The sequence below is a fragment of the Dermacentor variabilis genome, chromosome 7, assembly GCF_050947875.1.
Source record: "Dermacentor variabilis isolate Ectoservices chromosome 7, ASM5094787v1, whole genome shotgun sequence".
Lineage (NCBI taxonomy): Eukaryota > Metazoa > Arthropoda > Arachnida > Ixodida > Ixodidae > Dermacentor > Dermacentor variabilis.
This window is the reverse complement of record NC_134574.1, coordinates 135,672,502-135,695,283: the sequence shown is the minus strand read 5'-3', so window position 1 is coordinate 135,695,283 and position 22,782 is coordinate 135,672,502. Positions and strand designations below refer to the sequence as shown.

At 43.4% G+C, this 22,782-nt stretch overlaps 1 long non-coding RNA gene across 1 annotated transcript; it reads right to left on the bottom strand.

The window, feature by feature from the left end:
• Window positions 1–5,243: 5,243 nt before the first annotated feature.
• Window positions 5,244–15,416, bottom strand: LOC142587159 (uncharacterized). The gene is made up of 4 exons (XR_012829378.1): window positions 15,249–15,416; window positions 13,337–13,519; window positions 8,817–8,996; window positions 5,244–5,839 (listed from the first exon to the last, which is right to left on the bottom strand). It is a non-coding gene; the product is annotated as an uncharacterized LOC142587159 (long non-coding RNA).
• Between the last annotated feature and the right edge of the window lie 7,366 nt (window positions 15,417–22,782).

The window sequence follows — 22,782 nt, the reverse complement described above, 5'->3', positions numbered from 1 at the left end:
AATTATCTATAGCATATTGTCAAAGCGACAAGCATCAATGTGTTATATTAAACAAAAAGTTCGTTTACTTTCTGTAATATCCATGACGCTACTTTATATATTTTGCGCGAAAAAAATACAACAGTCCTGTACAGATTTGCCCGGACCTCTTTTAGTCAAATAATTAGTAAACACCTTATTAAGCACAGCAGGTGTCTGACTTAGTGTAGATTCAAAGCAAGCTGTTGTATGCTTACCCGTACAGAGGACATTAACGTTCTTTGGCCAATATTTCAACTTCCACTCTGTACAAACACTTCGAAATTTTGGCGACTATTTAAACCTGTTTCGTCTTCTTTCATTTTGAATATTTGAGCGAAAATGTTGAGTAGTACGGAACTTATGAAAACCTAAATCATACATATTTCTTTACTTTACTGAAGGAACATTCAAAAAATTATCGGTTCCTTCTAGAGCGACGACAGTATTCTCATGTCTTAGATACAACACGGGGTTTTCACTCAACTAAAAAAAATAAGTCTCATATTTGCATTCCTGAAATAATGTTGCTTCTCTTCTTAAATATTATGTTCTAACTAAGGTGTTGTTGGATGAAGAAATTTGTAACTAAAAAGAAATATTCACTGAAAAAATGATTCTAGTTCGTTCTCTCCCGTGACCACTGTGGAATTATTGATTGAAAATTCAAATAAAAGCGCTTATTCAATGCAGAGAAATATGTTCCTTATACAAGTCAGAACAGCTGTTTTCAGAAATCTTCTTTTAAGCTTTAACTGTTCGAGCACTCTAGCATGCACCTGGGTCGTAGTCTACAGCATCCTTCATCAGAGTTTTTTGCGAATTCGTTCGTGGTACTTGCTACGGTTTCCCTTCATTGTTTGCATCGCTCCTGCATTACTTTATTTCTAATGACAATTCGAACATAAACAATATTTTGGGAGCCAAGTCCACTTTCACGTGCGGGCATGCATCAGAGGCGAGGTTTTTCTAAATTGCTTGTTGTGCAACTACAACTGCGCCCCTTGCTGGACATGTTCTCCATAAGATGAAGTATATATTGGACCCACTTTTAAAAAGCAAGGTATTTCGGGAAAATTTAGGGTACCGTTGACCCTAAAGTAGACGAACCAATATTTTGTTTAATTAAGAAACTAATCCTTCGCTGATGACTGCCAACCTGAGCAACTAACACGTCAGAGAGCGGTGCTGTAAAAGCCATTTCTACCACCTATCGGAAGTACTATAGGGTCTTTCCCATGCAGCATGCTCTTTCACCACTGCAGCCGCTCAAATTCTTAGGACGTATAACGTAGAGCGATTCGAAGCCTTCCTATTGGATTTGTGTTGAGCTGCTATAAGCACGAGGTTGCGGGGTAGAATCCCGGCCACGGCGGCCGCATTTAGATGAAGGCAAAATGCGAGAACGCCCGTGTACCTAGATATGGGTGCACGTTAAGGAACCCCAGGTGACCTAACTATTCCGAAATCCCCTAGTACTGCGTGCCTCATAATTAGATCGTTGTTCTGGCTCGTGAAACCCATATTTTTTGCAATATCGAATTTCTGCAATCAGCTCCCCACGATTGGTGAAAAAATATTCGAGCCATCCCCACTTCGCCTGTCTGTCAGCACCGTTAGGAAAACTGACAATCTGATATCACGTATACACACTATGTATAATGTAACTGAACAAAAAGAACAATTATTTCCGATCCTGCGCTTCTTTTCGCTATCAGCCTTCGGCTGTGGGTCAAAAGATTTGGGGCTGCGCCCACGTCGTCGGTCTTTCACGCAACGTCACCAAACCGTGAAAACTCACCACGTCAATGTGACGGGTACGTATTAAAGATCCATTCATATGCCGAATAAAATTGACTTTCTTTTTTCGGATTACTCGGATACTACCCCGCCACGATATATGAATAGAAGACGGTTGACCACCGATCGCTCTAGGACTGAATACCCAGAGCGCCTTGGAGAATGACTTTTTTTTTTGCGTATAACAAGAATGTTTGCCTCACGGCCCTTTCTGCACCTATATGACATTGCTTTGCCAGCTCTTTTTCGCGGAGGATTGGTTTTAGCTGTATCTTTTACTCTTCGGTAGAAAGCCGTCGCGATGTTCTACCAGCCATCTAAAACCAAGGAAAGAGAAGTGCGCGATTCGCTGACGCTGGTACAACTTTCCTTATTGGATTGTCCCATTTCACTGCGCTGGCCCGACCCCACCGTAACCCCTTTCACTTCCAAGTGCTTCTCGCCTCTTGTTAGCTCGTTAGATAAGAAGAAAAACGTCAAGGTAGACAATGGTGTTCGCTTCGAAAGCAAACAAAAGTGACCTCCTTTAAACGAAGAGTCTCAGTGGCCTGTTCAAACAACGCTGCGGGACACCGCCTGATGCTTGCGTCGGTGGTTACGCAAAATTGTGATAAAGAGATTGGAGTAAAAACAGTTTGGAATTGTTTTATGTTAGAGGGGCCGGTGGAGCAGGTACAACTCGACGTTAAAACAAAAATTACCTATTACTGGTAATAATACTAGCTTACGTATGTTGCAGAGTACTTGAACAAGGTATGTGCGAGCCAAATTTTATTTTTCTACTCGTTAAAAAGTACGTCTTAGGGCGAAAATTGAGGGCTCTGGTTTTTTGTTGATTACACATTGGATAACGAATAAAGGGAAAATCAGACATCCACCCGTTCGTAGCAATTGCTACAAAGGAAACCCTTTGCTTGCCCTTGCTTCGTGTTGTCGACAAATTCGACTTCGCACTGCCATCTGCTAGCCGCCTGGTTAGCTCAGATGGTAGAGCGGCTGCCCCGGAAAGGCGGTGGTCCCGGGTTCGAGTCCCGGACCAGGACGAATTTTTCTTCAACTATGAGGCTTTTCTTTCGAGGAACCCGTATGGGTTTCCTTTGTAGCAATTGCTACGAACGGGTGGATGTCTGATTTTCCCTTTATTCGTTACTTCTCTCCACCTTGCGGGTTTCCGCGGAACTACTATGTCAAACACTTGCCCTTGCTTCGTGTTGTCGACAAATTCGACTTCGCACTGCCATCTGCTAGCCGCCTGGTTAGCTCAGATGGTAGAGCGGCTGCCCCGGAAAGGCGGTGGTCCCGGGTTCGAGTCCCGGACCAGGACGAATTTTTCTTCAACTATGAGGCTTTTCTTTCGAGGAACCCGTATGGGTTTCCTTTGTAGCAATTGCTACGAACGGGTGGATGTCTGATTTTCCCTTTATTCGTTACTTCTCTCCACCTTGCGGGTTTCCGCGGAACTACTATGTCAAACACATTGGATATTGGAAGCACCATGGCACGGCATTGGTCAGAAACTTCCGTTGAATTCGAGTCACCAGCTTCGCGGTAAAATGCAACAACGTTAGCATTACGAATATTTGTGGAATCTTTGGATACGGGGCAATAAGTGGCGACGTCTTGCAGTTTTCCTGTGCATAGGTGGCACAACTACGCTGGCTAATATAACTGGTCGAAAGATGACCCGCCAAGTGATCTGGAGAGTGCTCCGGCCTTGATAGCGTGCCACAGTGATCATGTCGCGTTAGTTATTTACCACTGCAATATTCATATACAGCTTCCTAAATATTTGCTCCATTATTTAATGCTTCTTTGCAGATTTTTTACAGGGAAAGATAAGCAACATGTCATATGTGCCGTACAAATAGGGCGGGCACAACTTTAGTAAATGCCCGTTGGAATTGGAAATATTGTCTTGTAGTGTTCCGGTTTCATTTTACAAATAGTGTTTCGCTCATGCAGGATCAGGTGTCATGCTATGCTGCGTATAGCACTTGCACTCGAGAAAAATATTTGAAGGATTGGACGGCGCAGGCCGCTGGACAAGCAAAAAAAAACGCTTGAGGTGCATTGAGTTGAGCCCACTTCGTTGTGTACAGGCACACCTGTGGTTTACGAACCAGATACTGTCGGCTGGGGCTCCCAGTGGGAGACACTAAATCGACAAGTGAAAACAAGTGCGATAGAGTGGTCGCGTACGGTACCAGCAGCTGCATCCGGGCAAGCGAGCCCCTCTTCTGATCGGCCCCGCGGGCAGTCACGTGATAGATCCCAGGGGACGACAAGCACGACTGTAATTGGGCCCGTTGTGTGTGCCCCCGCTCCGCCCCCCACAGTTTATGCACTCTTTGGTAAGTGAAGGTTCTTCGCTAATTCTCGAGTACGCTTTGTGACATTAGGTAGGTAGGTTGCCGAACCGGCAAGAACACGAAGCAAGGAAAGAATACGGCGAAAGAAATTTGAAGTCTGTGCCAGAAAGAGCCGAGTGTGTAGGAAAGAAAGGTTGCAAAACTAAATGGGACAAAAACAACTTGAGCTAGAAGTAAGTAAAATTAAACCAAGTCGGCAACACAAAATTGAAGAATTCATCTACACAATAGCGTAGCGCACAATTGAAACAGCCGAGTGTGAAGAAAGTATAGAAATAATTGCAACAAGTGCGTGTTTTGAGCTAGGTGCGTTGAGCTACAAAGAATTAAAGAAGATGCAGGCAACAGAAAGTTGGAGCTTTCTACATAGAAGTTAACAAGTAGAAGTGAGAATATTTCAGTACACATCAAATATTTTTTATAATCACTGATTCTCACTTGTACGTGGACGCCGCCTCTTCTTTCACTTTATTTGCAGCATTGAGGTCCTTGAAATAAAGGGCCTGCAGGTGTTCTTCCTTTCTCTTGCAAGTTGCACTTATCAGTAACATCTATTTCACGCACATTTACAGCCAATATTCCGTGTTTAACATTGCACACAATTAAGACATGCTTGAGCTCATCAGCTTCACAATATATTCCAGCCTAACGCTTATCGCTGTCGCATTGACTAGATAAACACGATATATGATCGATGAGGGGCCGAGAGGTGGAGTAGCACACTCTGGTAAAAAAGTTAGATAAATGGAGATAATATGTCTCAGAAAGGCTGGCCGACATTTTTGTGGGTGGACCTATATTTGTCAAAGCATTTCAAAAAGATGCGTCCACTTAGAAAAACGTTGTACAGCCATTCTGAGGCACTTTATCTCTGTTTATGTAACTTCTACACCACAAGAAACAAGATCTGTAATCAGCTCAAACTGTATAGCGCAGAAATTGCAGCCACAAACTTTGGGGCAAGACTGTTCATTTTCCCCAGGTATCTTATGGCTGTATTATTTATATTTTCACACTTTTCAAAACAAACTGATTGCACACAGCTGGTGGTGCAAATTTCTTTATTTTAAAAATCAACTACTGTCTTTCAGGCCTCTACCGATCTCGCATACTGTGTATTAGGGAGTCTAACTTCACCTACTTATCCCGGCGTGGATTGCAAACAGCCGTTCTTTTTTTCTGTCCCTGAGAGGTACGCAAGCCACGCGCGTTAACCTTTCGGTGGATTTCAAATTCTGCGTCTAATGCTTTATGTCAAACCGAAACAATGTCTTTACTCTATTTTACAAAATGTGTCCACCGAACATTTATCGCTCCTCGTGGAATGAAGCGAAATTATCTGCAAAGCAGCTAAGACGCTGGCGTAGGAATAAAAGCCGGTATGCTCACTGTCCACGTGGTTCATGTTTCAGTCACTAATATAATGAGATGAATCGCTTACTCGTGTAAAGCAGCTATACACACTTGCAACAATTGGAAAGTACACTGTTAGATAATCCAGTCCGTTAGTGATTGATTTCTTACGTGCTACGTTTTCGACAATTGTCTCTTGAATACATTGCGAATTCAGTGCTTCTTCGTTATGTCTCTTCTAAATAAGTCATTTGTGAGTTGCTTCGAGAGCTTTCATGATTGTGGGTTGTTTTTCATATCTGAGGAAGAAAGAAAAACCAGATGTTAGTTTAGGGCAATACGGCAGCAGGAAATATATCGCGCAAAACAGCATTTGAGATTACAATGAAATAACTTCATATTGCTGCTCACTGACACAGGCCACTGATCCACTCCCTGTAGGCCGCGTTGAAATAATGACGAAACGCAAATAATGTCTCTCAACTCAGCAACTATATTCGTTACCTTTTTATATGTATTTGTTATTTTAATAATTATTAGAAGTATAGATTAATAATATAGTTGTTTTAGCTCACTTGATTTAATCATTGTAGTATATGTCGCGACCATTACGTCCATGCAACGTTTTAGCAACAAATGTTGAGCCGTGGTGGATAGCAACATTTATAAATATTACGCAATGCAGGGTCTAGTAAGTCAAAGGCGACAGTCTAGTGCAAAAATTTTGTGTGGTCGTCGGAATACACCTACATCATTTACATTATACAAAAAATCGCAGACATCAGCAGGCGTTTATTCCTAAGAAATTATTTTTGAAAGGCCGGTACTAGCATAGAAACCGCGAATATTTTCGAACACGACAACGCAGAAGTCGAAAGTAAGCAGTCATTTGAAAAGTTCTTGCAACGTCGCGTAACTCTTACAAAGCCAAGATTCTTTATGTGTGTTTTTGCAAGACAATGTCATTGTTATTTTAAGCCTATTTGGGAATCTGGATGATTATGAACGAAGGCATTGCTCAGTGTTTCAAGCACAATGAAAATACCTTCGTTGATTTTCCAGAACTCCTGATAACCCCCAGTGTAAGCATGTTTGATTCCTCACATGAACAGCATTACTGCGAGCATATTGGTTGACAGTTACACCTGACGTTTTCGCCAAACAAAACCCACCATCATTTGACCGCTATATTTCCGTCAATGTAGAATTATACGAAGGAGTTAGTCAGAACGTGCAGGGCTGCGAAAGAACGCTGTAAGCAAACTAAATGTGAAGTACAAGTTGAGATTGTTTCCTTCTGTAGGAACTGTGCTTGATGCTTGACTCCAATCTGCTTAGAATGAAGATAACGTGTAGGTCATACCGCAAAGCTACGTTCGAATGCGTCATCAATTAGGCAAACTCAAACGGGAAACTAAGCGCACTCCTAAATTTTGCTTGTACGTGCGTAAAAATAGATACAACACCGTATATATATATATATATATATATATATATATATATATATATATATATATATATATATATATATATATATATATACCGCTACCGAAAGCGAAGCGTATTCATTGTGTATAGCCGCATGTTTTTTTTCCTTGTTCAGCGTCTTTACAGCAATGTATGATTTCATGTAGGAAAGAACCTTATTTCTGAGAATATTTTTGTTGCGATTCTATAGCAATTTAAAAGCATTCTTATTGTTGGGCTCTATTGCATCATGAGGTTATAAAACGCCGGATATGCGGAGATATCTTTAGAGAAAGCACCTCGAACCTGATTACAAAGCCTAACAGAATTAGGAAATATTATGGTGCAAAATACGAAGCGAGTTACTATTATACAATCCGATACGTTTGGAGTACGTACATTAGGTATCAGGGTTAAAAAGACTTTCGCGATATCTCGAACTTAACCCTGTACACTGCAGTTTAACGAACCACAGCAGTAGCTCAGTGGCTATGACGTCACGCGGCTGGCGTGGAGGGCAGGTACAAAATCCAGGCGACGGTTGTAGCATTTAGAAGGGGAAAGAATGTGAAAACGCTCATGTGCCATACGTTGCCGGCACCTCAAAAACACCAGGTTATAAAAGTTATTCCAGAGTGCTCCACTACAACGTACACCTTAAAACGATGGTTGTTTTAGCGCGTAAAAACCCAGAACTTCACGACAACTGCAAGACACTTTTAGTAAATTGATGAGCACCACCGCTTGCTAGCGAACTTTCTGAACTAAGTAACATGCAGAAACATAGGAAGTTTCGACGCTACATGCAGCGCTTGTACGCCAAATATAGTGTGCGGTTTTCTTCGGAAGTGGTACATGTCACAAGTGAAATAAATTGTATTGCTCCGCGCAATGCATGTTCTGGCAGGTGTGTAACTGAATGAAAAAGCACGGCGCTTGGCTTCTTTGCACAAGCAGAGACGTTGGCTGACAAGCCTGACGTGTCTTCTCATGTCGTTTTATTTTTTTCGCAAAATATTATGGCACATTGCGAAAATGCTCTTTGTAAATTTGTGTTCAGGGAATACGTCAGTTTGCGAAGTCTGTAAGTAGCGGTTCGAAAGAACAGCCAACATTTTTGGCTTCTTCTCAATCGGATAATGTGAGCTTGTTGAAAATACGTAGAACATTGACATGTGCGGCGACGATGCTAGGCAAATATGTTGTCACGGCTCCTTGAGTACCGCTTTGATTTAACAACCCAATCTGCCACCCAACTTTCATTTGTAAAACTGCAGAGTTGCAACAAACAAAATTTGAAACGAATAGCTTTCTACGTTGTCCCGTGCGTGTGCGGGTTGTATCAGGCAGCGTAATATGGAAGCAGTTATAATCTGCCAGCTATTTTCTCAGGTACTCAGACGACACTTCTCATCCAGGTCTTCCTGACACGCCAGTCATACATAGGGAGTGTATTGGCAGCCCACTATGCTGGTGATAAGACTCATGCTGCGCTGCTCACGCGTATATATATATATATATATATATATATATATATATATATATATATATATATTGTTTGGCAGCAGGAAAGCTGAAGACGAAGTTTACATCGTTTCTTAAGCTGCTCTGCGATCACATCCATGGTTACCACTAGGGTGTTCTGGCTGCGCAATTTTCTTATGAAGATTTGATACAGTTGTTGGGCGCGCCTGTATATTGACTTCATTGGCACTCACAGCCCATATACCTTTTGCCATATTTCACATTTGTCAAGTTAACAGAAACACATAACTTAGAACGTGAATGAAGAAAAAGACGCTGACTTACAACTGCATCTTCCCATGCACTTGTCGTACGATGAAAAGCTATTATCGCCTTTTCCACAAAGCTTATTGGCGAACAGGAAGCAGGTGTTGTTCTTTTCCGAAAAATACCACCTGCCTTGTTTTATGAAGCACCGTTCAGGCAATGGGACCTGGCTGCAGAACGGTTGTGGCTTTTTTCTGGCTGCGTGTAAAGTGAACATAGCGGTGTGTAAATCTCAGAAACAAAATTAAAGCAGCATCAATAAAGGAAGTTATCTTGTGGACTCTGCTAATTACTGCTAATGTATGGCATCCTGACTCATTTTGCCTCACGCATAATAATCTGATTAGCCTTTTAACATTATTCCACTCTCTTTCCGGTGTCTATCTATTTTAGACTCTCGCGTTTTCCCGCAAACTTGAGTCACTGCGTAGCCTTAGGCCTAATATACGTAGCATCAGGCTAAAGTGCCCAAGGAATCCGGTTCAAACCATCATATCGTCACACCAACCTGAGTCACTTCGTACGTAACACTGGGTATGTGGAACTCATCAATGAACCTGTTTGCCGTCAACTGGATCACTAGCTATACGGCATCCTTGAGTGATAAAGAAAATATATATGCTAGAGTCATTTTCTGGTGCTTGGTGCTGTGAAAGCTGCCTTACGTAAATTCAGACAATCTCTCTTAATTATGCATTCACACATGTGCCACGTGCGCACATTGCGGCGACGTCACTAGAGGGCGCAACACGTTCACTAGGAAGCGTGATAGAGGAGCCCCGTTGGACTCACGCCTCGTAAATGGCGGGTTTCGACGTTTCCAACACGCTGTGTTGCGGCATTGCTTGCTTCAATGCAGATCGAGTATTACGCAGTGCTAATGCTTGATTGCGTATGTGCTGAGTGGTACGTACCGGACGATCAATCACCGAGGCTGGCTGAAAGAGGTTCACTGAAGAAGGTGGAATCTGCCCACTGTTAAACCAGTGACCCAAGTTTGATCCGATGGTTTGTTTCAAGCCAGATTCGTACAGGTGAGCAGCCCAATTCCCTGCTGATTAGACCTCAAACTGCCGAGTGACTCAAGTTAGCGTGAAAGAAGTTAGATACGAACAGACAGGCAGGCATGCAGACAGACAAACTGGCCACAAATTAGGTGAATGTCGCAAACAATTGTAATCCTGTTCTCAAAAGCTTGGTAAGGTATATCTCCAAATACTCGTTCTGTGGCGCCGCAAGAAAGTTTAATAACACCCCCTTAGTACTGTGATGTCCTTCACATGCATTTTGCCGACGTAGTGCTGTCAAAAATATAGGCTGACCCTGGAGGTACTGCAGTCCAAAAAATTACCGACGATTACGTTACTTCCTAATGCGAAATTTGAGCGCAGCAAATAAGCTGTTTCACCTTTTCGATAGATTGAGGCAAAGAAATCGAGCAACACATGTATGCGCTATCACAGAATTTTCTTTTATTTTTCACACGTATTCCTTTAACAAAGACTCCACTAGGTAAGCTTCTGCTTCGGCGGCACGCACCTCTGGATTCTGACGGCGACGGCGCTGGGCCTCTGCTCTGGCAGCTCGTTTAGCAGCAGCAGCAGCAGCAGCAGCAGACGGAGGACTTCCATCGGTCGTCTCGCTCATGGCTCAGAAAGAACTGGCAGATAATTTCGCAGTGGCGAACGGCAGCGGCAATTTCGGCTCGGGCGGTGCACATATACAGATCCGCCGCCACCGATCTGGCTCTCTGATTGCCACCGCACAGGGCGAACGGCAGCGGCAATTTCGGCTCGGGCGGTGCCATATACAGATCCGCCGCCACCGATCTGGCTCTCTGATTGCCACCGCACAGGGGTTGCATTGGAGGAGGAGCGAAGAAAGGAATTAAGTTTGATCCGGCGCTTTGACAACCGGAGACTCGCAGGAAGAGGGGGGAGGGGGGCGGCGTGTACACCCAGCGGCAAACGATGGGGGCAGAAGCGCGCGCAGCAAGCGGACAACACGATAAAGGGAGGAGGGAAGAGATAGCAGCGACTGACTGATGCCGCTGACGCCGATAGTGAGTCAACCCCAGCTGCGAAGTTGGTTTCAGGGACAACGCCGCCGATGGCGACACAAACAATATGATACCCTCGCTTCCGCAGCGCTAAGAACCAGGTCTAGCCGTGGGAAGGTGGTCACGTATTCGTCGACGTGCCGGGGCCTACGTGAAATAACCGGCGCGTCGGCAACTGAAGAGCACCCTATCCGCCACACAAGAACAGGGGGGGGGGGACCCTTTCCTCCTCTTTCTGCATGGCGGCGACGGTGTTCTATGCAGTCACGTTATCTTCACACTCTAGCGGCGTCAGCGGCATCCAGCGGTATCAGTCGGTCGCTGCTAGCGCTGGGGGGATGAAAGGGGGGCGGAGCTGGTTACGAGGCCGACGACAACGCCGACGACGACGCGAAACCCAGGAACGGACGCCAAAGAGCTGCGCTCTAAAAAGTAGCCTATTTGCGTGACACTCTGCATGTGTCACAGGGTATGTGCCACACGTCAGTGAACATCTGTGACGCCAACTCCGGTATATACCCTCTGGGTATGCGCGGACTTCATAGCAAAATCATCAGAAGGAAGATGCAGCGTGTTCAGACGAAAGTGCGAGCGAGCAACCCGACTGTTCTCACCGTTGCATGATCATCATAGATGAGTAAAATGTATTCCAGTAAAACACGTAGCAGGGCTAGTTGGTGCGTTGCAGCGTAGGTGAGTTCTGCAAATTTTCTCCTCGGACCTCATTGCATTAGCTCCTACGTCATGAATGTTGCACTCTTCACATACGTGAACAATACGAAACATTAGTAGGGTGACAATGATCAGCACATGTCAGAAGGCTAGTCGCCGACAATGTGCCACGTCACGCGATATTTCACACAGTTTTGAGCACAGCGAAGCGCATATCTGTGACAGCGTACTGCCACGAATATTGCTTGTGGAGAAGACTGTGACACTTTACAAAACGGGGCCCCTGTGCAGGGATGTATTCCGAATGCCACTCGGGCAGGTGGGGAACAAGGATTCTGGTGAAACTTAAATTCCGCTTTAAACGGTGTACACGCCATAAGTGGAGGCGTCAAAGGTTGATGGAGGAGTACATGAAAGAGGTTACGCAATATTTGACGAGAAGATCCGTGAGATGGAGTTCATCATTTTAGGTTAGGAGCATCTTAAAATTGTACACAGTTTTTAAGCCCTAGTTAGCAAGGCCTTTCAAAATTGCGTTGCACCTTACGTCGACAGGCTTGCATTCATGCTGTTGGCAGTAAGCTTCCACAGCTGTAGATTTCATGGCCTTGTGGTTTACCAGCTAATCAATGAAACAAATGGCTGTTATGAAATGTTTGTTGCCACGTTTTAACTAACACCGTTTTCAGGAGAACTTAAAAACTTAATTAACTTTCGTTCTTGCTACAGAATCTATAGCCGATGCCATGTCGCATTCGTGGGACTTTGGAAACACACCCTATGGTGTCGGTTTAAATTGAGCCTGAGTATTGTGTGGTTCCGACAGAAAAGCCGGAAGCCGACGGTAGGAGCTTCGCATATAACAGGTTTTGCAACATTCTCCCCTTTCATTCCTCACATTCTAGACGAAAAATGTTATCGCAGAACGGAAATCTTAGGTGCAGTGTTTCATGGCCGCCTAAAAGATTCTTAGTGAAAGGAAGCCGAGGAAGGCTACGTTAAAGAAGATCACTGAATATTTGTCTTAAAGTAATGCCTTATATATATACGTAAACACACATGGAGTCGCATGTGGAGTAGGAACGTCAGCTTTATAACTGTAGACAGCGCTTTTGCCTTTAAATTGTAGGTTATTTCAAGTGGAAGGTCACGTACATAACAAAAAAATGCGCTGTACAGTGAATGGCAGCCTGATATGTTTTTTATGTTCCACTGATTTGGACCCTAAAAGGTTCATCCACTTTGAGATAGCTTTTACTTGCCAGAGCTTCCTCGCAACTAATTTACCATATTTTGAATCACTCGACTTCGAGTTGCTTATTGATCCGAGCTCGTTTTGCCATCTGGTGGCTTCTTGCTTAGCTCCGATCGTAGAGGGACTCCCTTGGAGTGGCGCCAGTCCGTGATTTAATCTCCGGTCTACGAAAAGTTTTCATCTATGATACTTTCTTTCTGAGAAATCCGTATGACGTTTCTTACATAGCTTTGCATTAAGTCAGTTGGCTAACAATTTTTCAATCCAAAATGCTGAGGAGAGCTGCCATATTGCAGAATGCACACTTATAAAGACGATGGATTATTATAGCGTTACAATCAGGTCTGGTGCCCCTCATAGTGTGCTAGAGGCTAAGTTGACGCTTGCTGTGCAACAAGAACTAAGGTATGGCGTATACTGCATCGCTTTGTTGTGGAAGACATGTAAATATACGTGCACCAAAGTATAGCTCTTCTAGAAAAACAGCTACTGAAGCTATTTATAGTCCCCAAGAATTTGGTGCCGAATATTTTTAAAAAAAGTCATACTCACTTAGGCATGTGACCTGACATATCGTTTCTGACGTAAATATGTTGTTCCCTGTACACCAAGCAGTGTTGTTGAGCAGCTTACAATATCTTTCCGTATAGTCGAAAACCCACACATAACTGTGGCCTTTGCAGGCGCGGATGTTGGGTGGCGTCAGGCATAGAGCTGATCTCCTTCCTTTGGTTGCTGTAAAAAGCGGAAGCTCTGTAAGTTTCCATGCGACTTCACAATCTTGTGACGCTGGTATGCGACTGCTACTGTAAGAAATCAGTCTAATATCGCGTTTATGGTCCCGTAACTTGAGTGCTCCGCTTTATATAGATACATATAAAAGGGACTGAGGGCAGTAAGATTCTTGTAAATTCAGTTAGCAGTTTAACAAATACGACCGTGTTGACCCAACGGCTAGAGAATTCTGCAGCTCAGCATGCGGTTGACAGTTTACATATCATGCTAGCAGTGGCCTTCGCAGTGGTATTGAATACATTTTTGCGTGGAATTTTACGTTCCTATTAAGAACCAAAGGTGGTGAACAATTTTACGCAGCCTCTTACTGCAGAAGTTTTCTATGTCTGGATTACTTAGCATATATAACGCGAGAACCCTGTTTCAGCATTCTTCTCAGAAACAAAAATGCAGGAACCTGCGATATTTAACACAGAATAAGCATAACTGTACCATCGCCATTGCACTACTTCGAAACTTTTCACATTCATTATGTTGCTCTGGTGGCCCACGTTTTACTTAAAGAATGGTACAAATGCAAATGCGAAGTGAAATACTATACGGCGATCTTCACACTTTCTCAGTTGTTTGCCATTGTCGCAGTCAAACTGCATCTTATTGTGTGAATCAATAAGTTCGACTGTCTTTCTGTGTTGCTGAGTCACACAGACACACTGCCTATTTGTTTCTCATGAAAGCACCAATGTACTAACAAAAAGGAGCTCGTCTCTGAGTGGGGTTCAAATAGAAGACTTTACGCATACCAACTTCGTGCTGCAACATTTGGACCATTTCTATGGTCGCGGCACAATGCAAAGAAGCGAGTCGTTGGTATGCCAACACTGGTGCAGGCGTTGCTATCGTGACAGGTGTCGACCGTCGAACAATGAGAAAATCGCTGAAATTTGCGACACGTAAAAGAAATGAAAACGGACACAGCGCTGCATCCTTGGGTATTTTGCGCTCGTGCTTGTCATTCTTTCTCAAAGCAGCGCATATCAGTCTCCGCCAATTTTTCACACACACACAAAAAAAATAAGGTTGTCCGCGTTTCAATTCTTGCTGGGGTGTCATTTGTGCTCACTGCATGAGAGAGAAATAGGAGTTCTTTGCTTGCGAATTGGATCCTACAGCCATTCCACAAAGCAGTGGAAAAACCTAATCTTTATGCTAAACAGTCACGTTTGTCAAAATGGTCCTAAAACAGACGAGGTGAGAGGAAGGTTACTGCACACGCGAGCGCTGGTTCTGAAATGAATGTTTATATATGCATACATGCATACTGAATGAACAAGTTGACAAAGAAGGAATTCAGATAAATGCAAAAAAGATTCGAGTCCTGTCGTACGACTATGTCCCCTGTCAGGGAGGGCAATGGCGAACTTCCGCGACACATTTTTTTTACTCCTTCAAATCTCTTTCCTAATCTTCGTCCTTTGTAAAATCTTGTGATTTCTTTCTCAAATCTTCGGGAGCAGAACATGTAGTATAGAGCAGGAAAGTTTGCTAAATGCTCAAATTCTCCACTTTGATTTGTTTTAGAGATTTGTTTGGTTCTCCTGCTTGCGCTAGATCCGAAAGCTCTGGGAGCACCAAATATAGAGAGTACTCTGGTTTCACAAAGACAAAGTTTTCATTGGACGTAGAAACCATTGTTGTAGTTGTATTTCCGTGCGGAATGTGTACTCACGCTGGCACTTTTCTTTACATCGGGGAAGCGTAGGAAAATAGTTTCCTCCTTCGACGCAGGCACCGGCGGGCAACAATCTACAGGTGCATGTTGTAGTGTTGAAATACCAAGCCTCATATCTGGGACCGCAACTACCAAAATCCGGCGGCTTCCTGCACACTTCAGGCATCTCATGAAGTCCACCTGCAAATAAATCTTCATGCATATTTTTCAAAATATAATTGTAGTCACTTCGATAATGCACATGGACTTCTCCAAAGAGAAGCGCATTCGGAACATATGCGAAATTACTTTGACTACACGAGCTCTACTTTTGTAAAAAGACATGCAGAACAAGGCAGATAATGTGCCAATTTTCACATTTTAGCAATGATGCATTAAGTTGTGCATTTATTTAAACGGCGAAAACAATGGAAAATGTCTACTAGTTTTCTGTGACGTGAAACAATGCTGTATATTTAAGACATGATATTCACTGGACTGTAAAATTTTACATGAATATCGGATGTTTTCGAGTCTGTATAGAAAAAGAAATATTGAGATAGTAAGGGAAAGTAGAAGTCTAAGAGACGGATTTATCAGCTTTCGCATTCGTACAAATTTTCGATAACACAAGACTTACTTATACAAGACATTTGCCTGCATAAAGGATGATTATAGCTGATTTCTTTCTCACGCTACAGGTAATTAGGGCTATCAAAACTGTTATTAGTGTGAAGCATTCTTCTTTTACTTATAGTAATGGTAATATATGTAAGAAATAATTATGTTGGGAGTGATGTATATCATATTTTAATAGGGAAACTACATCTTATCTTATGCAGAAAAGCTTATTGCGTAGCCTTGGAACATATGTTCATGGCCAATATAACTCTACTGTAAATATTTTCTTCCCTGTGGCTACTTAGCCTTGTGTAACATGTTAGCTCGGCCTGCAATTAAGGCTAATCGGCGCCTAAGTGGACATTGTACTGTGAACTGGTGCAAAAGCCGGTCAAAGAACATTTACTTAGTGCATTGTATAGGCAAGCGCTTAAATGGAGAGTGTAGCATCGATCTAGCGATGCGCGTAGTAGAAATACAATCCGATGGCCGGTAATTTCCGCTATAAGATAACGCACGAGAAAAGCAGACAATTGTTTTCCTTGCTTGGTCACACTCCATCAGTGGGTGGTATACGTGGTAGTCGTCGTACAAAGCCAACGTCACCTCGCAAACGTCCCACTTCTGTCGCCTTTGGGCACCAGCGAAAGCTGCTGTGTCGCTTGGACATTCGTAGTGACGTTAGTCTGCCTCATGTGTAAATATCATTATCTATCCAAATGGTAGAACGTTCTTTTCCTTCCATGTGGATGTCGTCACCAGGCCATTCGCGTCTTTTTCGTTAACATGGCTCAACACCGAATAGAGTATATGTAGTTCATGGCAACTCTCGCGTTAGTTCCGATGATGACATGCTATCTCCTTCGCGCAATTTTAACTATCATAACAGAACGCGAGTGGGGGGGGGAGCAAGCACAAGGAAAAAGACGTGCAAAGACTGCACTAGTCTTAAATGTGTGTTCACATGCAACTCTAGTATATGATCTATTGATTGCGCACGCATCACTTCACATCATCGCGTCACTGCTGAAAAAAAGCAGGACTGAACAATGGGGCTTGCAAAAAAACTTGAATCCATGAAATTAAAGTTGAAAGAGTAGTTATTGCTTTTCTCTAAATTGCGAGATTCACAACTCAAGACCAACTAGCCGCAGTCAGCTTTTAAATAAGTACCGTCTCAGTTCTCACTGCTATCAAACAATGCCTGCGTTTATATATCGTATCCGGGAGGCGATATTTCTGCATCTACATATATGCTTTTTGCGTATGCGAAGGTATCATCACAAGTTTCTTGGCCTGAAATCTAGATCTCACAACGATTTCGAAACGACCATCTGAGACAGAAAGCGCCATCTATTGGGAAGCTACCGTACAAGCTTCAACTTGGTGCGTGTGCTAGTCGGTAGCAGGCGCTCGCTTGATACAAGGCACGCTAAGTAGTGATAAGGATGAGTACGGAGCCGTGATTAAGTTCGTCGATAAAAGAGGTGCTTCTCCAACTATTATCAAACAACGTTTGGACGGTGTCTACGCGAAAGCTGTCTACCCCTATTCCACCGTCAACGACTCGGAAAAACAGTTTGGCCTAGGAACAGAGAGCGCTGAGGTTGAGTCCCGCCGTGGTTATCCCGCGGAGGTGATGGCCGAAGAAGTTGTGTTTCTCGTTGACGAGCAATGGGGGGGAAGGGGGTGCTCAATGACAGGAGGCTGAAGCCGAAAGAAATCGCGGAACGCGTTCGACTCTCTTCAGCGACCCTGTGCCGAATAATCCGCGAGAAGTTTCACGTAACAAAGGGCAGGGCAAGATGGGTGCCCCGAATCCTTATTGTGTGTAACAGGAGCGTCGTGTGATCTCTGTCGAGCTCTGAAAGCTCTGCCGTCTGAATGACAAAGAAGTTCGGGAGTCGTGTGTCAACGCGGATTATTCACTGCCCGATTCATGGCCGATCCCCCAGAGTGGGTTGCGCCATTTGACCAGATAGCAAGAACAAGGATAAAACTACGGTTTTGTGCTGCGATGCCTTTGCGTAAAAGAGAAGCCAGAGAATGGCGCAAACCAGGAAGAGCGCCACCGAGAAAAGCCGATGTGATTCACTTTACCAAGAAAATCAAGCAACACATTTTGGGATTGCTGCGGGATTTTCTTGGTCGACATTATTGTTGCTATGAAGGCACAGTATTGTGCTTCCCTTCTACACGAACTGCATGATCTAAAAAACTAGAACAGGCGAAGAATTTTCCATCGTGGCGTTCGCCAGCTTCACGAGGAAGCTCCTCTTCACACACAGAGTGTTGCGAAGGCGGCATCTAAGGACTGTGCTTTCCAAGGTGTCCAGCACCCATCCTGTAGGCGAGACGTCTTGGACAGAGACGAAGACCAGACGAAGACTAGAAGAAGACAGGCCGAGTGCTAACTCACGACTAAATCTTTATTGAAATGATCAACATATATATAAATGATTGGAAAAACCGTAGCAAACGGTCCCGGTTACAGTCTTCGACTTTGGGACCCTCGTCTGTAAAACGAAAATGTAACCGTTTCTTTGTTTGTAATGAATAAACTTGATTTGATTTGAAAAAAAAACCACACATAACACGGTCTAAAGACTATCCGACACCACATAAACACATAAAAAAGAAGGGAAGCCATAAAAAGCTAAACAAAAAAGGCACTTCTTCTGATGGGAGCACGTGCTGAGTCGATATGTAAATTCGCTTTCTAACAGTGATATTGATGCCTGGCTAACACACATCTCCAAGTCTTTTAATGTGAAGCGACTCAATTATTTAGCATGTACTTTGGCGTTTGTGTCTTGAAAGGACCTTTGTGTCCTCAAGCAAAGGTTTACAACCGCAATTAAATGAATGCGACGCTAGATGTGAAGCACTAGGGTTGTTAAGTGAGTCTTTATGTTATTTTAGTCTGATATTGAGGCACCTACCGCTCAGTACAATATAAGCCTTCCCGCACTTGAGTGGAATCTGATAAACAATACTGACTCAAGCTTTCTACTTATGATAGGGCACATCAATATCGATTTCCGGGGGAGGCAAAAAAAGTGTATTGACGTCATACCCACTGGCCACATTCCGTAAACCATGTGACAACCTGTGCACATAGAAAAATGACAAGGTTTGCTGTGGTGCCCCGGTTTTCGTGTTGATTTTTTGCTGCACTCTTTACTCCCTTTGAATGCTTTTCACAGTTTAGTAATAACGAATGAGCAGGATAGCCAGCCTTCGTCAGCCTCTCTATCTGTTGCAAAAAGCTTTGTTGTATACTGTGTGGAGATGACATAGCGATGGCAGGCCTAACGGCTGAGTAACTATCCCCTTTTTGACAAGTTTGGAATGGTAAGAACAATGATCAAGCAGTATCTTTTCTTTCCCTTGCCGAATAGCACGAACAGACATGTTCCTTTTGGAACGTTAGACAGAGATCTAAAAACTGTAACTTATTAATATCGATAAGCATAAGCGTAAAACCAAGGCCCCGATCACATTCCCTAAAGTCTTTTAAAATATCCGTAGCTTTCTTGACGTAGTTATCGAATAAAGAAAACACCAGGTAATCATTACGTATTCAAAGGTACGTACAGCCAACTCCTTTAGATTCTTCTGTAGTTTTCTACGGACGCGACTTACGTACAAATCACTCAAAACGGGTGCATCTTTTGAGCCCATGCAAACTCACGATTTCTGTACATACACAGTACTAACCGATTTTACCCCAAGGGTGTTCTCTAGATAAAACAACAAAAGCTCCAAAAAAGATTGCAAAGGTCTCCCACAGGGTTGTGTAAGCCGGATCTCATCATTGTAGGGTGTCACCGCCTCTATAAAACTACACATTAGTTCCGCTAGAGGAAGCGAATAAAAAAAACGTCTTCTAGATGTACACTGCTTGCCGGGAATATTATGTATCCATTTCCTCAGTGATAGTCTTTAGACCATGTCCGGCTTGTTTGCTACGGTTTTGATATCACTTATGCATACTTTGATCAATTCAATAATGATTTATTGAGAGTTAGCGCACCTCCTTTATTCTTCTCTTCGTCTGTGTCGCCCCGTCGCTATTCTCCAGCCGACTGTCCAGCCGTCTGTCCATCCGACTGTCCATGTCTGGCCTATAGTCGAGATGTGGCTCCCAGTGACTACCTGTTCTGAAAGCTGAAGGAAGATCTTCGCAGCGGAAAATTTGCTGCTGATTATGAAGCGGAAAATGCAGTCTGTGGACGTTTCGAAGACAAAAGTCGAGAATGTTTTTTTTTGAATGGCATATAAATGTTAGTTCTGAGGTGTGAAAAATGTGTTCCAAGTGAAGAGAGATAACATTGAAAAGTCTTATTATTTAGTATCACCATTTAAAGTTAGCAATGCCGGAAACTGAAGGAATTACTCCGTATTTCTCTCGAAAGACCTTGCTAAGCATTACATGGCAATTTACACAAAGCTTATGACGAAATTACAGTCACGAGAAATTCAAATCGCCAGATTGTTTAGGCTGTAACGATGATTCGATGTAACTTCTCGGCTTTATTCGCTCACAACAAACTTCCTACTAGAATCACAAATCGAATTCCATGGACCATTACCGGCTTTTCGGAAAGCTCTGGTATTCTTGGAGATAGTATTCCTTCCAATAACTTCTTGGGCATCTCGTTAACAAAAATGTAGTAATTTCTTAACAAATCACTCAGTGTATTTAAATTCTTTTCTCTCAAGCGCGAATTTTATATTTTTATGTAGGAATGTGTTGCAAAACTTGAATCCGTGGATTTTTTTTATTGCGTACATATTTTGAACTGTAATTCAGGAAGCCTCTATTTTCACCATCTTTCTCGAAGTATTTGAGGTGATGCCTCAATTGTAGTATGCTGTGTCAGATCCCTGTATGATTAATGGGATTACAATACACCGTTTAACTTCCTAATGATAATTATCGTGAGGATTTATTTCCTTTGATGATAACTTATCCCTGACAGCACTTTGAAATCAAGTGACCCCCTTTAGGCTACAACAGTATTTTCTAATAGAGCACGGCTTGATAACGTATCATGCCCTTTTGCGTCTTGTCTTTTTTCAACAGCTTGACTGCAAAAAAAGAGAACATCATGGCACCTAAAACCTTTTCGAACAAATTCTCACGGTTACATTCAAAGTCAACTATAGCTTGTTTAAACATAGATGCACACACCCACACCCACCCACACACACACACACACACACACACACACACACACACACACACACACACACACACACACACACACACACACACACACACACACACACACACACACACACACACACACACACACACACATGCACGCACGCACGCACGCACGCTCACCTGTATACTTCGTCGAATAAATTTTGTGCATCTATAAGAGAACCTCTTTGTTTCGCTAGTCCTGTCCTTCCCAAAATTCTGCTGAGAACAATTACAGGTTTCCAGAGCGGCAGCGTGCTGCTGTAGTTCCAGCAGTGCGGAAACTCCGCCGGCATATATGGCGGCCACATTATGGTTGTCGATGACCAAGACAAATTCATTCCTTACCAAAAAAGGAAAGAAAACTTATCGGGTCGATTGTGTCACGGCGGTCTTTCAAAACAGTACAATTGCACTGATGTCACCAGTAGGTCGGAAGAAAATAATTCATGATTCTGACGCTCGGTCTCGTTGCCCTATAACAACAGCTAATTGTTCACCAACGCCTTCAGCAGTGCACAAGCGCGTCCTTTTCATTACCTCTACGTGAAACAGCACCAGGCTGGCTAGGCTATGGCAGCCAATCGGTTTTCTCCGCTGGTAAAAGTGCCGACCCATAGTGAAAGAGTGTGCATAGGGACCAACGAGTTTCCTGTACACGCCATACATCCGTGTTCTAGGATAATCTTACTGTTCTATCTTTCTAGTGGAGTTCTGTGCTGGTGTATTTATGACACGGGTACAACCACTAGGCTTTCTCCAAAGTAAGGCTTTGGGAGCGTTCTACGGCGATTCGATGGCTGGTCATCTGAGCTGACATGAATCCGACAACACGACGCGAACTTTGTTTTCTTTGCGTGGCCTCCCTCTAGGCGCTGCAAAATGTCACTTCCTTGCGTGTTCGTTTAACACCTTAACCGGCCCACTTTTGCCCACGTTAGGGCTCTGCAACACTTACGTTGTCGCCATTCGCCCTTCAAGGTAGTCGGAGTACACTTGCAGGTTTCCCTTTGTCTCGCGTCCAGCAGCAATCTTTGCAATATGAGTCGGCATATTGCTGCTCATCCGGTTTTCTATGCAGTGACAATCTTTCCGCACTCTGCCACTCTTCCGAGATCACTGACTTCCTTCTGCGACACATGCTTTGTCAAGCATCTTAGGGTATCCGAGCGCCTGAAGCAATAGCTTTCGTTTTTTTTTCCTATTCGCAATGAAGTTTTGTTAACCAGCCACCAGTGATTGTCATCGCCGTTCCTTCGGGATAGAGTTAGTAGACCTTTCGTTTGATGCACTATATTCAGTGTTTAATATTATTCCTTGCTCAGCGAAGCCTTCCCTTCCCTCTCGAGGGGAGATAATGTGACTGATATATCAAACTGTTAGCTATGTCGTTTATACGTAGCCGCATGAAGCGTAAGGGTACACCTTCATGCTTCTCTTCTGTAGATGCCGTCATGTGGGTACGTGCCATCTTCTCTGTCATAAACTTCTCCGTCACCACGGAATGCATTAAGATAGTTTCACACAGTGCGACATTGCTTGCACTTTTTAGTTTGTTTGTAAAACCAAATAGTGGCCACCGGATTTAAATAACTATGACCTTAGTCCTGATTGCAATGTATCGCTCCATGCGTTTAGGGAACAGTAGCACAAGTATTACCGGTTTACGTTTACATACGGGGATTTTGTTGTTGTTTTGTAGAAAGCCGGTGGCACGAA